Source organism: Rhinichthys klamathensis, unplaced genomic scaffold (genome assembly GCF_029890125.1).
Source record: "Rhinichthys klamathensis goyatoka isolate OS25496 unplaced genomic scaffold, OSU_Roscu_1.1 h1tg000010l_1, whole genome shotgun sequence".
Taxonomy (NCBI): domain Eukaryota; kingdom Metazoa; phylum Chordata; class Actinopteri; order Cypriniformes; family Leuciscidae; genus Rhinichthys; species Rhinichthys klamathensis.
In genome coordinates, this window is record NW_026606563.1 from 1,942,498 (window position 1) to 1,958,707 (window position 16,210).

Genomic DNA, 16,210 nt, shown 5'->3' on the forward strand with positions numbered 1-16,210 from the left:
TTACTTAAAACCATGTTTTTAAAAACTCTAGGTTGTAGGGAATCAAAAAAATAATAATAATAGGCCTAATAAAAAAAATATATATATATATTGGCTATATATATAAAATTACTTTTTTTACAGAACTGCTTTTGAAATTACGATTGGCCTCATACGATTGGTACAGATGCAAAGTCGTTCTGTTGGATACTATTGTTCCTTAGTGTAAAATGGAAATGCATGGTAATTTTATTTTATAAATATAAGCAAAAAACTGTATGGTGTAACAGAGTTTTAGAGCTACACAAATCTCTCTGCATTAATAAATATAAAATTTGCAGTAGACCATGTTTGTTCGGGATTTGAACCCGTGTCATCTTGATGATCGAACCGTCAGTTCTACCGCTCGGCTATGAATTTTCTCACTGAGGAAATGCCCAAACGTTTGTTTGTCATGAGCGAGAAAACGTTTTGTCGTTAGCCTGTGAGTGTAGGCCTGCTTTAGCCTACATGAATAAAAGTAGACCTTTTACAGTTTTAAAAGATGATATCTTATCTGTATGACCAACAATTACGCAGTAAGTTCTTTTAGCTGTTATGAGAAAAATAAATTCAAATGAACGCGCCGCCGCGTTTGTCAAACTCTAATTCAACATGCCAGAATAAAGCCAGATTTTAGAATAATGCATAGCCACTCGGCGTGGTGTGCCAAAATACCCTAATTATAAACTTCAATATTTCATTCAAAACCATCTCAAAACGCTTTGTGACATTTTAAAAAGCCGTGAATGTATTAAGGCCACTGGAACCAGGATCGTAACTGCAACGCGCTGCATGTCTCAATACAGGAGCAGAAGCGCTGGTTCAGATTGTATTGTTTGTTGTTTAAACGTGCATGTTGCATATTTAAAAATATTTGTTTAAAAATAAATGTTTGTTGTAGGCTTATTTGCAAATTACCATAACTTGTAGAATTTCATCCTTACTGTTAATTGACATTAGCCCCACTTACGTTTTGATAAATGTCCCTTTGCGCCACCTGGCGGTCATTTCGCGAACGACTTTGAAATGCGACTGGTTTATTTTTATTGTATTGGTCTACTTTAAAAAATAATACTTTATAAGACATTTATGGAAAAAGACTATTTTCTTTTCAAGATTCTGTAGAATGGCCCATATAGCATTTGACTAGAATTTGTTTCCAGGTATGACTAAAAATGTGCTTTTGACTTTCATTTATATTTTGATTGTTTGTATATATATATATATATATATATATATATATGTGTGTGTGTGTGTGTGTATATATATATATATATATATATATATATTTAGGCTATATATATACAAGAAAGAATGCAATGACAATATATATATATATTTTCCTTGCATTATTTCTTGTGTGACACCCCTGAATGAAAGGCTCATTATTATGCAGGGTCACTGTCTGAGAACCACTTAATATTCATGATAGGGGTTGGGCCGTTCCGCCCATCTGCATATTGCCTTGGCAAACAAAAAAAATGTTTTTCACAATTTAAAACAATCTATTGGTTTATGTGAATGATTAGGAAGGATGATTTTCAGATCATTTTGAAGCCAGAACTCGAAGCGTCAACATCCATTTGTCAAAAGTCTTGTGGACACATATTTAGTATTTGTTTTGTGGTCTTATTTCAGCAGCTTTCATTTTAATTTTTTTCAATAACCACGCATAAACAATATTCTCTTAAAAATACAAACAATGTACATACAAGTTGCTCACAGATTATGGTAGCCCTGTTTGTGCTATATAGAGTGAATTTACACCTTTGCCATTAACATGTTTATAAATAACTGAAAAAAAGCACAAATGTAAGGGCATCACAGAACATCCAAATGGCCCCAAAAACACCTCAGACCCCAGAGGGTTAACTAACCATAAGTCTCTTATCTCTCTTGTGCAGGATCGGGAATCGGTGAGTCCGGTTCCAGGCCTCACACTAGGTGAGGCCAAAGACGTTTGGAGGAACGCAGCCCACCCAGCTCTCCAGAACAGGCTGAAAGACTTGTCGTGGATGGTGGCTCATGAGATCCTCCCGGTCAGGGCGGTCATGCACTCCAGAGGCATGGCCAAAAACTCCACCTGCCCACGGTCCGGATGTGGTTCCCCGGAGACCGTCTACCATCTGCTCTGGGAGTGCGGCGCTGCGCGGGACCTGTGGGCCAAGACCGGCCCCCTGTTTTTCCCGTGCCTGCCAGCGGGTGGGGCCCAGGTGGACTACAAGCTCGCCATCCTGGGGGTGGGTCAGGGCTTGAAGGAGCTTACATCACCCCAATTCTCCTCGCTCTGGCTCACCCTAAACATGATCAAGGATGCCATCTGGGTCACCAGAAACCTGCTGGTGGGGAAACGCGTTACGGTGCCCCTCCACGCGTGCGAGCAACTGATAAAATCAACGCTGCAGGAGGCGCCGGACGTCGTTATTCGGATGGGGGGGCCGGGCCACACGGGGAAGGTCCCGGCCGCCACCGACCCTGGCCGCCCGTAGATGCACCCTCACCACACCGGCTACGGGAACAGCGGGCCAGCGGGCCGGAGGAGAGGGGATCTCCGCTGGGCACCGGAAGCGGGGAGTCTGGAGCCTGTTCTGGAGACCTGGAGTGAATGGAAAATCTTGATAGGGACTCACCCTCGATCCTGTACAAGAGATGTTTTATTTGGCATGTTTTATTTGTTTTACAGTTTTAATTGCATTTATTTTCATCCATTTAACTTTCTTTTAAACAACAAATATCAACATACATGGACTTTTAAACTACACACCACACAAAACTGATTTTTAAACGTTAAATGTGTAATTTTTGTTTTAAAATGTGATTTTTAAGAAAGGAAAAAAAAAAAATGTGGAAATGGAAATAATGGAAAAACTGTGAAAATAAACTTTTTTCGAAAGAAAAAAAAATCTGTTCTTATCAGTTTAATATCTGATACGTGCCCTACCTGGGCACCATATATTAAATTGCTTTTTGGAGCTGGGAGATGGAAAAGGGGCTTGCTCCGTCCACTCCACGCATCGACCCGGTATTGCAGTACTTCTGGGAACGGTGCACCCCCGTAAAGTGTTCAATGAAAGAAATGTTTTGGTGTTATGTGGCAGCAGGTGTTAATGGAAGTAGTGTGTATTGTCGTGTTGTAGGTGATCATATACTATACTAGTAAAGGTAGAATCGTGGTGTAAAAAAAAAAAACTCTGTTCCTATCCGTTTAATATCTGATTCGTCCACTATCCGGGGACTGCGTATTAAATAGATTTTTGGCTCACGGAGCCGGAGCATGAAAAAACAACAAAAAAGCCCGCCACTGCACATTTTTGATGTCTCTCTTATCTCTTGGAGTCTTTACTAACGAGCTGATGAGTTGAATCAGGGGTGTGTGTGTGTGTGTTTGATTGTCAAACCGTTGGTGAGGATTGCGAAGAGGGACAGGGTGCTTCTGACTGAAGGCCTGGGAATTCATACTTACCTGGCAGGGGAGACACCATGATCAGGAAGGTGGTTCACCCAGGGCGAGGCTCGGCCATTGCACTCCGGTTGTGCTGACCCCTGCGAATTCCCCAAATGTGGGAATCTCGACTGCATAATTTATGGTAGTGGGGGACTGCGTACGCGCTCTCCCCTGGACACACTGGTTAAAAGAGCAGATTGTTAAAGTTCCACTTATGTTTTTCTTCTTCTTCTTCTGATAGTTGATGACCTAGGAAGTCCAGATAATTTTAACTGCAGTGGTTAATCGGGAGATATAAAACAACCTCTGTGAAAGGAGGTTTTTTCTTTTTTGTTTAAATGGATTTGTTTTATTCTTCTTCAAATAATCTCCAATATTTAACAAACGATTTGATTCACAGCAGTTGTCCTGGAGGCAAAGTTGTTCGTAATGAGGAGGTCTATCATGTGGTATGAATACCTTGTGCATGTGTGAAACATCATGTGATATACAGCCGTCTATGGCCGTATTCATGTTGTTGTTTTTTCTGTTTACAGCGCCACCAAGTGGCCAGTCGCCGCATCCCTTTTCACGTGACCACAGGCTGAGCCCGTACACAGGTGTACCGAGTTGGGTGTAATTGTCTCATTCCGTTGGCGAGTTATAGCCATTTAAGTAAAGCCCGCCTCGCCAACTCCCAACGTTTTGGCGTCCGGTCGCCAACGCGAATGGAAATTCCGACTTTTTTCACGATCACTGTTGGCAGTCAGACTCCAGAGAATCTTTCTGCACCGGTTTGGGTCAGATCGGGCAAAAAACCTAGGACTAGTGTGCAAAAGTAGGTTTTTCAGAAAATCCAAAATACCCGAAAATCTCGCCAGCGCGACCATCCAATCCGAGGCGTGCGTCTTGTTCGGCCCGAGCCAAGGATTCCGGTCATGTAAGACACTTGGGTCTGCGACGGACGGTCGAGGAGTTACGAGCCATTTCGTACTTTTGATCGCTGCAGCGCCACCCTGGGGCCGATCGGGGCGAGCCTTGGTGATGTTGTACACCGGGCGGGTACTAGCATCCGTCAGAGTTTCAAGTCTCTACGACGTACGCTTTGGTCTGCCCGCTCACTTTTAGGGCAGAATGTTGATGATCCAAAATCCCAGGTTGCACTCCAGAGTGTCGTGTTGTGCACTCTGTTGTGATCCATTTTCGGTGTGACAACCAATCTGAGCTGAGCTTGTTTGTTGGCGACCTTAGACCCTCTCGCCGCGGCCCAGGTGGGCGTGGCTTTTGCCGGCTCCCCCGCCTCTGCGTCATTGTGTCATCGCTTCTAGGCCTTTTGGCTAAGATCAAGTGTAGTATCTGTTCTTATCAGAAGGCAAGTGCAACAAGAAATAACACGATTTTAATTATATCTCTGTAGTCCCTTGGTTGCTTTTAAATGTCTCACACCCTTTTAACCATACTGCTCATGGCTCTCACTATCTCCACAATCAATGTGAGAAGTGTGAAGAGCAATACACGAGCACAGAGTGTGTTATCCTTTTTAAAATCTTTTAAGTCAGATGTGTTTTTATTGCAAGAATGTGGTCTGCCTTTTTTAACAAATTACAGGAAGTGGGAGGAGATTTGGACCCCAGGACTTTCCATCTGGAGTGGGTCCAATTTTAACAAAAACGACGGTGTTGCTATTTTAATAAAAAATCCCCATGTTTTGGTGAAGGGCAGCACTGTGGTGAGGGACGGGCGGGCAATTTTAGCTAGTCTGACTTTTTTAGGTAAGGATTTTAACATTTTAAATGTGTATGGTTTTACAGGTAAAAACAACAGGTATGAGCTTTTAGAAGACCTGCAGCCCCACATGCTAGGTAGGGCTCCCCTAGTGGTAGCAGGGGATTTTAATTGTGTTTTATCAAGACAGGATAGAAAGAGGGTAGGAGAGGATTTTAAGGTCGACAAGACATCGGTTTTATTACAAAATATAGTCAAAGATTTTAAGTTAGTTGACTGCTTTAAAACAATGCATCAAAGAGAGGAGGGCTTCACCTGGTTCAGTGGTGATGGCACCAGAGCCTCTCGAATTGACTATGTTTTTACAAGGGACTGCCCGCCGACCGATGCTACATTGAGCCCCCTCTTCTTTTCTGATCACATGATGCTCTCCTGCACCCTTTCACTACCCACGGGTGTGACTGTAGGGGGAGGGCTGTGGAAGCTGAACTGTTCCCTATTAGAGGATGAGGAAGTGATTAGTGAATATAGGGAGCAGTTCAGCCAATGGCAGACCCTCCAAGACTTTTTCGACTCACGTGCACAGTGGTGGGAGATGGTGAAACAAAGGACAGGAAGGTTTTTTAAACAAATTGGAAAAGAAAAAAAGAATAAAGAAAAAAGACGCATGATGGGGCTGCAAAAACGACTGCAGAGATATTTTAACCTTTTAAACAGTGGATTGGATTTTACAGAAGAAATTAAAGAATTAAAGAAAGAAATGTCAGATTTGTCCGAAAAACAAAGAGTAAAGGTGTCATTTTAAGATGTAAGGAGAGAGAAATAGAAGAAGGGGAAAAGTGTACTAGATATTTTTTTTTAAAAAGACAATATCACGGGGAGGGTCAATTAATACTTTAAAAACGTTTACAGGTGGGGAGGCAAATACAACAGATCTGATTTTAGGGGAAATTGAAAGTTTTTACAATAATTTATACAGCACTAAAGAGGTACACAATAGCATCTTAGAGGAAGTTTTAGGGTTTTTAGACAAAAAGGTAAAGAGTCCAGATGTGCTTTTATCCCAAGATTTTACTCCTTTAGAAATGCACAAAGCGCTAAAAGGTTTTAAAAAGGGGAAGTCCCCAGGCTTGGATGGACTCCCCTTTGAGTTTTATCTGACTTTCTGGGACATTTTAGCACACGACTTAATGACAGTTTTTAAAGAACTTGAGACTCTTGACAGACTTCCAGACAGCTTTAGAGTAGGGATAGTTACATTACTATACAAAAAAGGGGACAAGACTGACTTGAGAAACTGGCGACCAATCACTCTTTTAAATTATGATTGTAAACTTTTTAGTAAGATTTTAGCTACACGTATGTCGACTGTTTTAGAGGACGTAATCCACCTGGATCAAGCATGCGCTGTGCCCGGCAGGAAGATCACGGACAGCCTGGTACTGATCAGAGACGCCATCTGTTTTGCGAGAGACAGAAACATTCGGCTAGTAGTCCTAAATTTAGATTTCGAAAAAGCCTTTGACCGCGTCTCGCACCAGTTCCTTTTTAAGGTACTGGGTAAAATGGGGTTTCCAGGGAGGTTCATAGCCTGGGTGGGACTGCTGTACAACGATCTGTCTAGCAGAATTTTGGTTAACGGGCATTTATCCAAAGCTGTAAAACTCTACAGCGGCGTCCGTCAGGGGTGTCCTTTATCTCCCCTTCTGTATGTGGCTTGTATTGAGCCACTGGCACAAATCTTGAGAAGGGATAAATGGATTAAAGGACTAGACATCCCAGGGACTGGTGGACTGACGGCGACTTGTGTTTTATATATGGATGACGTGACCCTTTTAGCGACTGACCTTTTATCAGTACGAAGAGCAATGGACTTGACTGACTGGTACGGTCGGGCCTCGGGCGCCAAGCTCAATAGGAGTAAGTCCGAGGCCCAGCTCTTCGGGCCGTGGGGGAACGTAGACACAGTTGGACTAGATTTGGATTTTAAAGACAATGATTTGAAAATTTTAGGTGTAAAATTTGACAGAGAGGGTGGAGGACAAGGAAACTGGACTGACATGTTAGGGAAAGTCAGGCAAAGACTGGGCTTTTGGGGACTGAGACAATTGACGTTTGAAGGCAAGATTTTAATTTTTAAAGCAGCGATTTTACCACTAATTTTACTTGTCTGTTCTGTTTTTAGTCCCCCAAGACGATTCCTGGCCAAGCTGGAGAGGGCGGTATTTTATTTCCTGTGGGGGTCCAAGTGGGAACGACTAAAGAGGGAGGTCATCAAAAAGAAAAAAGAAAATGGCGGGAAAGGCCTCCCAGACCCCCACCTTTTTTTAGGCAGCCGCTTTGCCGCCCTCCACATCCAATACGCCCTAAACCCCATCCAGAGAACACAAGACAGCAGCCATGACCCGATTCTGGATGGGGTCATACCTAAGAACTTTGAAAATTTTACCCATTGATCTTAAAAGTCCAGTGTCTTTTAATTTGTCAAAAGAGCATAGTTTTATTAAGAAATTTTTAAAGAAATATCTTTTAGAGACAAATGATGCCACCATTTTAACTAACCATAAGTCTCTTATCTCTCTTGTGCAGGATCGAGAATCGGTGAGTCCGGTTCCAGGCCTCACACTAGGTGAGGCCAAAGACGTTTGGAGGAACGCAGCCCACCCAACTCTCCAGAACAGGCTTAAGGACTTGTCGTGGATGGTGGCTCATGAGATCCTCCCGGTCAGGGCGGTCATGCACTCCAGAGGCATGGCCAAAAACTCCACCTGCCCACGGTCCGGATGTGGTTCCCCGGAGACCGTCTACCATCTGCTCTGGGAGTGCGGCGCTGCGCGGGACCTGTGGGCCAAGACCGGCCCCCTGTTTTTCCCGTGCCTGCCAGCGGGTGGGGCCCAGGTGGACTACAAGCTCGCCATCCTGGGGGTGGGTCAGGGCTTGAAGGAGCTTACATCACCCCAATTCTCCTCGCTCTGGCTCACCCTAAACATGATCAAGGATGCCATCTGGGTCACCAGAAACCTGCTGGTGGGGAAACGCGTTACGGTGCCCCTCCACGCGTGCGAGCAACTGATAAAATCAACGCTGCAGGAGGCGCCGGACGTCGTTATTCGGATGGGGGGGCCGGGCCACACGGGGAAGGTCCCGGCCGCCACCGACCCTGGCCGCCCGTAGATGCACCCTCACCACACCGGCTACGGGAACAGCGGGCCAGCGGGCCGGAGGAGAGGGGATCTCCGCTGGGCACCGGAAGCGGGGAGTCTGGAGCCTGTTCTGGAGACCTGGAGTGAATGGAAAATCTTGATAGGGACTCACCCTCGATCCTGTACAAGAGATGTTTTATTTGGCATGTTTTATTTGTTTTACAGTTTTAATTGCATTTATTTTCATCCATTTAACTTTCTTTTAAACAACAAATATCAACATACATGGACTTTTAAACTACACACCACACAAAACTGATTTTTAAACGTTAAATGTGTAATTTTTGTTTTAAAATGTGATTTTTAAGAAAGGAAAAAAAAAAATGTGGAAATGGAAATAATGGAAAAACTGTGAAAATAAACTTTTTTCGAAAGAAAAAAAAATCTGTTCTTATCAGTTTAATATCTGATACGTGCCCTACCTGGGCACCATATATTAAATTGCTTTTTGGAGCTGGGAGATGGAAAAGGGGCTTGCTCCGTCCACTCCACGCATCGACCCGGTATTGCAGTACTTCTGGGAACGGTGCACCCCCGTAAAGTGTTCAATGAAAGAAATGTTTTGGTGTTATGTGGCAGCAGGTGTTAATGGAAGTAGTGTGTATTGTCGTGTTGTAGGTGATCATATACTATACTAGTAAAGGTAGAATCGTGGTGTAAAAAAAAAAAACTCTGTTCCTATCCGTTTAATATCTGATTCGTCCACTATCCGGGGACTGCGTATTAAATAGATTTTTGGCTCACGGAGCCGGAGCATGAAAAAACAACAAAAAAGCCCGCCACTGCACATTTTTGATGTCTCTCTTATCTCTTGGAGTCTTTACTAACGAGCTGATGAGTTGAATCAGGGGTGTGTGTGTGTGTGTTTGATTGTCAAACCGTTGGTGAGGATTGCGAAGAGGGACAGGGTGCTTCTGACTGAAGGCCTGGGAATTCATACTTACCTGGCAGGGGAGACACCATGATCAGGAAGGTGGTTCACCCAGGGCGAGGCTCGGCCATTGCACTCCGGTTGTGCTGACCCCTGCGAATTCCCCAAATGTGGGAATCTCGACTGCATAATTTATGGTAGTGGGGGACTGCGTACGCGCTCTCCCCTGGACACACTGGTTAAAAGAGCAGATTGTTAAAGTTCCACTTATGTTTTTCTTCTTCTTCTTCTGATAGTTGATGACCTAGGAAGTCCAGATAATTTTAACTGCAGTGGTTAATCGGGAGATATAAAACAACCTCTGTGAAAGGAGGTTTTTTCTTTTTTGTTTAAATGGATTTGTTTTATTCTTCTTCAAATAATCTCCAATATTTAACAAACGATTTGATTCACAGCAGTTGTCCTGGAGGCAAAGTTGTTCGTAATGAGGAGGTCTATCATGTGGTATGAATACCTTGTGCATGTGTGAAACATCATGTGATATACAGCCGTCTATGGCCGTATTCATGTTGTTGTTTTTTCTGTTTACAGCGCCACCAAGTGGCCAGTCGCCGCATCCCTTTTCACGTGACCACAGGCTGAGCCCGTACACAGGTGTACCGAGTTGGGTGTAATTGTCTCATTCCGTTGGCGAGTTATAGCCATTTAAGTAAAGCCCGCCTCGCCAACTCCCAACGTTTTGGCGTCCGGTCGCCAACGCGAATGGAAATTCCGACTTTTTTCACGATCACTGTTGGCAGTCAGACTCCAGAGAATCTTTCTGCACCGGTTTGGGTCAGATCGGGCAAAAAACCTAGGACTAGTGTGCAAAAGTAGGTTTTTCAGAAAATCCAAAATACCCGAAAATCTCGCCAGCGCGACCATCCAATCCGAGGCGTGCGTCTTGTTCGGCCCGAGCCAAGGATTCCGGTCATGTAAGACACTTGGGTCTGCGACGGACGGTCGAGGAGTTACGAGCCATTTCGTACTTTTGATCGCTGCAGCGCCACCCTGGGGCCGATCGGGGCGAGCCTTGGTGATGTTGTACACCGGGCGGGTACTAGCATCCGTCAGAGTTTCAAGTCTCTACGACGTACGCTTTGGTCTGCCCGCTCACTTTTAGGGCAGAATGTTGATGATCCAAAATCCCAGGTTGCACTCCAGAGTGTCGTGTTGTGCACTCTGTTGTGATCCATTTTCGGTGTGACAACCAATCTGAGCTGAGCTTCTTTGTTGGCGACCTTAGACCCTCTCGCCGCGGCCCAGGTGGGCGTGGCTTTTGCCGGCTCCCCCGCCTCTGCGTCATTGTGTCATCGCTTCTAGGCCTTTTGGCTAAGATCAAGTGTAGTATCTGTTCTTATCAGAAGGCAAGTGCAACAAGAAATAACACGATTTTAATTATATCTCTGTAGTCCCTTGGTTGCTTTTAAATGTCTCACACCCTTTTAACCATACTGCTCATGGCTCTCACTATCTCCACAATCAATGTGAGAAGTGTGAAGAGCAATACACGAGCACAGAGTGTGTTATCCTTTTTAAAATCTTTTAAGTCAGATGTGTTTTTATTGCAAGAATGTGGTCTGCCTTTTTTAACAAATTACAGGAAGTGGGAGGAGATTTGGACCCCAGGACTTTCCATCTGGAGTGGGTCCAATTTTAACAAAAACGACGGTGTTGCTATTTTAATAAAAAATCCCCATGTTTTGGTGAAGGGCAGCACTGTGGTGAGGGACGGGCGGGCAATTTTAGCTAGTCTGACTTTTTTAGGTAAGGATTTTAACATTTTAAATGTGTATGGTTTTACAGGTAAAAACAACAGGTATGAGCTTTTAGAAGACCTGCAGCCCCACATGCTAGGTAGGGCTCCCCTAGTGGTAGCAGGGGATTTTAATTGTGTTTTATCAAGACAGGATAGAAAGAGGGTAGGAGAGGATTTTAAGGTCGACAAGACATCGGTTTTATTACAAAATATAGTCAAAGATTTTAAGTTAGTTGACTGCTTTAAAACAATGCATCAAAGAGAGGAGGGCTTCACCTGGTTCAGTGGTGATGGCACCAGAGCCTCTCGAATTGACTATGTTTTTACAAGGGACTGCCCGCCGACCGATGCTACATTGAGCCCCCTCTTCTTTTCTGATCACATGATGCTCTCCTGCACCCTTTCACTACCCACGGGTGTGACTGTAGGGGGAGGGCTGTGGAAGCTGAACTGTTCCCTATTAGAGGATGAGGAAGTGATTAGTGAATATAGGGAGCAGTTCAGCCAATGGCAGACCCTCCAAGACTTTTTCGACTCACGTGCACAGTGGTGGGAGATGGTGAAACAAAGGACAGGAAGGTTTTTTAAACAAATTGGAAAAGAAAAAAAGAATAAAGAAAAAAGACGCATGATGGGGCTGCAAAAACGACTGCAGAGATATTTTAACCTTTTAAACAGTGGATTGGATTTTACAGAAGAAATTAAAGAATTAAAGAAAGAAATGTCAGATTTGTCCGAAAAACAAAGAGTAAAGGTGTCATTTTAAGATGTAAGGAGAGAGAAATAGAAGAAGGGGAAAAGTGTACTAGATATTTTTTTTTAAAAAGACAATATCACGGGGAGGGTCAATTAATACTTTAAAAACGTTTACAGGTGGGGAGGCAAATACAACAGATCTGATTTTAGGGGAAATTGAAAGTTTTTACAATAATTTATACAGCACTAAAGAGGTACACAATAGCATCTTAGAGGAAGTTTTAGGGTTTTTAGACAAAAAGGTAAAGAGTCCAGATGTGCTTTTATCCCAAGATTTTACTCCTTTAGAAATGCACAAAGCGCTAAAAGGTTTTAAAAAGGGGAAGTCCCCAGGCTTGGATGGACTCCCCTTTGAGTTTTATCTGACTTTCTGGGACATTTTAGCACACGACTTAATGACAGTTTTTAAAGAACTTGAGACTCTTGACAGACTTCCAGACAGCTTTAGAGTAGGGATAGTTACATTACTATACAAAAAAGGGGACAAGACTGACTTGAGAAACTGGCGACCAATCACTCTTTTAAATTATGATTGTAAACTTTTTAGTAAGATTTTAGCTACACGTATGTCGACTGTTTTAGAGGACGTAATCCACCTGGATCAAGCATGCGCTGTGCCCGGCAGGAAGATCACGGACAGCCTGGTACTGATCAGAGACGCCATCTGTTTTGCGAGAGACAGAAACATTCGGCTAGTAGTCCTAAATTTAGATTTCGAAAAAGCCTTTGACCGCGTCTCGCACCAGTTCCTTTTTAAGGTACTGGGTAAAATGGGGTTTCCAGGGAGGTTCATAGCCTGGGTGGGACTGCTGTACAACGATCTGTCTAGCAGAATTTTGGTTAACGGGCATTTATCCAAAGCTGTAAAACTCTACAGCGGCGTCCGTCAGGGGTGTCCTTTATCTCCCCTTCTGTATGTGGCTTGTATTGAGCCACTGGCACAAATCTTGAGAAGGGATAAATGGATTAAAGGACTAGACATCCCAGGGACTGGTGGACTGACGGCGACTTGTGTTTTATATATGGATGACGTGACCCTTTTAGCGACTGACCTTTTATCAGTACGAAGAGCAATGGACTTGACTGACTGGTACGGTCGGGCCTCGGGCGCCAAGCTCAATAGGAGTAAGTCCGAGGCCCAGCTCTTCGGGCCGTGGGGGAACGTAGACACAGTTGGACTAGATTTGGATTTTAAAGACAATGATTTGAAAATTTTAGGTGTAAAATTTGACAGAGAGGGTGGAGGACAAGGAAACTGGACTGACATGTTAGGGAAAGTCAGGCAAAGACTGGGCTTTTGGGGACTGAGACAATTGACGTTTGAAGGCAAGATTTTAATTTTTAAAGCAGCGATTTTACCACTAATTTTACTTGTCTGTTCTGTTTTTAGTCCCCCAAGACGATTCCTGGCCAAGCTGGAGAGGGCGGTATTTTATTTCCTGTGGGGGTCCAAGTGGGAACGACTAAAGAGGGAGGTCATCAAAAAGAAAAAAGAAAATGGCGGGAAAGGCCTCCCAGACCCCCACCTTTTTTTAGGCAGCCGCTTTGCCGCCCTCCACATCCAATACGCCCTAAACCCCATCCAGAGAACACAAGACAGCAGCCATGACCCGATTCTGGATGGGGTCATACCTAAGAACTTTGAAAATTTTACCCATTGATCTTAAAAGTCCAGTGTCTTTTAATTTGTCAAAAGAGCATAGTTTTATTAAGAAATTTTTAAAGAAATATCTTTTAGAGACAAATGATGCCACCATTTTAACTAACCATAAGTCTCTTATCTCTCTTGTGCAGGATCGAGAATCGGTGAGTCCGGTTCCAGGCCTCACACTAGGTGAGGCCAAAGACGTTTGGAGGAACGCAGCCCACCCAACTCTCCAGAACAGGCTTAAGGACTTGTCGTGGATGGTGGCTCATGAGATCCTCCCGGTCAGGGCGGTCATGCACTCCAGAGGCATGGCCAAAAACTCCACCTGCCCACGGTCCGGATGTGGTTCCCCGGAGACCGTCTACCATCTGCTCTGGGAGTGCGGCGCTGCGCGGGACCTGTGGGCCAAGACCGGCCCCCTGTTTTTCCCGTGCCTGCCAGCGGGTGGGGCCCAGGTGGACTACAAGCTCGCCATCCTGGGGGTGGGTCAGGGCTTGAAGGAGCTTACATCACCCCAATTCTCCTCGCTCTGGCTCACTCTAAACATGATCAAGGATGCCATCTGGGTCACCAGAAACCTGCTGGTGGGGAAACGCGTTACGGTGCCCCTCCACGCGTGCGAGCAACTGATAAAATCAACGCTGCAGGAGGCGCCGGACGTCGTTATTCGGATGGGGGGGCCGGGCCACACGGGGAAGGTCCCGGCCGCCACCGACCCTGGCCGCCCGTAGATGCACCCTCACCACACCGGCTACGGGAACAGCGGGCCAGCGGGCCGGAGGAGAGGGGATCTCCGCTGGGCACCGGAAGCGGGGAGTCTGGAGCCTGTTCTGGAGACCTGGAGTGAATGGAAAATCTTGATAGGGACTCACCCTCGATCCTGTACAAGAGATGTTTTATTTGGCATGTTTTATTTGTTTTACAGTTTTAATTGCATTTATTTTCATCCATTTAACTTTCTTTTAAACAACAAATATCAACATACATGGACTTTTAAACTACACACCACACAAAACTGATTTTTAAACGTTAAATGTGTAATTTTTGTTTTAAAATGTGATTTTTAAGAAAGGAAAAAAAAAAATGTGGAAATGGAAATAATGGAAAAACTGTGAAAATAAACTTTTTTCGAAAGAAAAAAAAATCTGTTCTTATCAGTTTAATATCTGATACGTGCCCTACCTGGGCACCATATATTAAATTGCTTTTTGGAGCTGGGAGATGGAAAAGGGGCTTGCTCCGTCCACTCCACGCATCGACCCGGTATTGCAGTACTTCTGGGAACGGTGCACCCCCGTAAAGTGTTCAATGAAAGAAATGTTTTGGTGTTATGTGGCAGCAGGTGTTAATGGAAGTAGTGTGTATTGTCGTGTTGTAGGTGATCATATACTATACTAGTAAAGGTAGAATCGTGGTGTAAAAAAAAAAAACTCTGTTCCTATCCGTTTAATATCTGATTCGTCCACTATCCGGGGACTGCGTATTAAATAGATTTTTGGCTCACGGAGCCGGAGCATGAAAAAACAACAAAAAAGCCCGCCACTGCACATTTTTGATGTCTCTCTTATCTCTTGGAGTCTTTACTAACGAGCTGATGAGTTGAATCAGGGGTGTGTGTGTGTGTGTTTGATTGTCAAACCGTTGGTGAGGATTGCGAAGAGGGACAGGGTGCTTCTGACTGAAGGCCTGGGAATTCATACTTACCTGGCAGGGGAGACACCATGATCAGGAAGGTGGTTCACCCAGGGCGGGGCTCGGCCATTGCACTCCGGTTGTGCTGACCCCTGCGAATTCCCCAAATGTGGGAATCTCGACTGCATAATTTATGGTAGTGGGGGACTGCGTACGCGCTCTCCCCTGGACACACTGGTTAAAAGAGCAGATTGTTAAAGTTCCACTTATGTTTTTCTTCTTCTTCTTCTGATAGTTGATGACCTAGGAAGTCCAGATAATTTTAACTGCAGTGGTTAATCGGGAGATATAAAACAACCTCTGTGAAAGGAGGTTTTTTCTTTTTTGTTTAAATGGATTTGTTTTATTCTTCTTCAAATAATCTCCAATATTTAACAAACGATTTGATTCACAGCAGTTGTCCTGGAGGCAAAGTTGTTCGTAATGAGGAGGTCTATCATGTGGTATGAATACCTTGTGCATGTGTGAAACATCATGTGATATACAGCCGTCTATGGCCGTATTCATGTTGTTGTTTTTTCTGTTTACAGCGCCACCAAGTGGCCAGTCGCCGCATCCCTTTTCACGTGACCACAGGCTGAGCCCGTACACAGGTGTACCGAGTTGGGTGTAATTGTCTCATTCCGTTGGCGAGTTATAGCCATTTAAGTAAAGCCCGCCTCGCCAACTCCCAACGTTTTGGCGTCCGGTCGCCAACGCGAATGGAAATTCCGACTTTTTTCACGATCACTGTTGGCAGTCAGACTCCAGAGAATCTTTCTGCACCGGTTTGGGTCAGATCGGGCAAAAAACCTAGGACTAGTGTGCAAAAGTAGGTTTTTCAGAAAATCCAAAATACCCGAAAATCTCGCCAGCGCGACCATCCAATCCGAGGCGTGCGTCTTGTTCGGCCCGAGCCAAGGATTCCGGTCATGTAAGACACTTGGGTCTGCGACGGACGGTCGAGGAGTTACGAGCCATTTCGTACTTTTGATCGCTGCAGCGCCACCCTGGGGCCGATCGGGGCGAGCCTTGGTGATGTTGTACACCGGGCGGGTACTAGCATCCGTCAGAGTTTCAAGTCTCTACGACG

At 44.6% G+C, this 16,210-nt stretch overlaps 3 non-coding genes and 5 pseudogenes across 3 annotated transcripts; all 8 read left to right on the top strand.

The window, feature by feature from the left end:
* Positions 1-2,899: 2,899 nt before the first annotated feature.
* LOC130095475 (U2 spliceosomal RNA) lies at positions 2,900-3,077 on the top strand (annotated as a pseudogene).
* Positions 3,078-3,476: 399 nt separating this feature from the next.
* LOC130095322 (U1 spliceosomal RNA) lies at positions 3,477-3,640 on the top strand. Its single transcript, XR_008808088.1, has one exon. It is a non-coding gene; the product is annotated as a U1 spliceosomal RNA (small nuclear RNA).
* Positions 3,641-4,762: 1,122 nt separating this feature from the next.
* Positions 4,763-4,896, top strand: LOC130095218 (U2 spliceosomal RNA; annotated as a pseudogene).
* Positions 4,897-8,732: 3,836 nt separating this feature from the next.
* LOC130095482 (U2 spliceosomal RNA) lies at positions 8,733-8,910 on the top strand (annotated as a pseudogene).
* Positions 8,911-9,309: 399 nt separating this feature from the next.
* Positions 9,310-9,473, top strand: LOC130095327 (U1 spliceosomal RNA). The gene has a single exon (XR_008808089.1). It is a non-coding gene; the product is annotated as a U1 spliceosomal RNA (small nuclear RNA).
* Positions 9,474-10,595: 1,122 nt separating this feature from the next.
* On the top strand, positions 10,596-10,729 carry LOC130095223 (U2 spliceosomal RNA; annotated as a pseudogene).
* A 3,836-nt stretch (positions 10,730-14,565) lies between these two features.
* On the top strand, positions 14,566-14,743 carry LOC130095488 (U2 spliceosomal RNA; annotated as a pseudogene).
* Positions 14,744-15,142: 399 nt separating this feature from the next.
* Positions 15,143-15,306, top strand: LOC130095333 (U1 spliceosomal RNA). The gene has a single exon (XR_008808090.1). It is a non-coding gene; the product is annotated as a U1 spliceosomal RNA (small nuclear RNA).
* Positions 15,307-16,210: the final 904 nt, after the last annotated feature.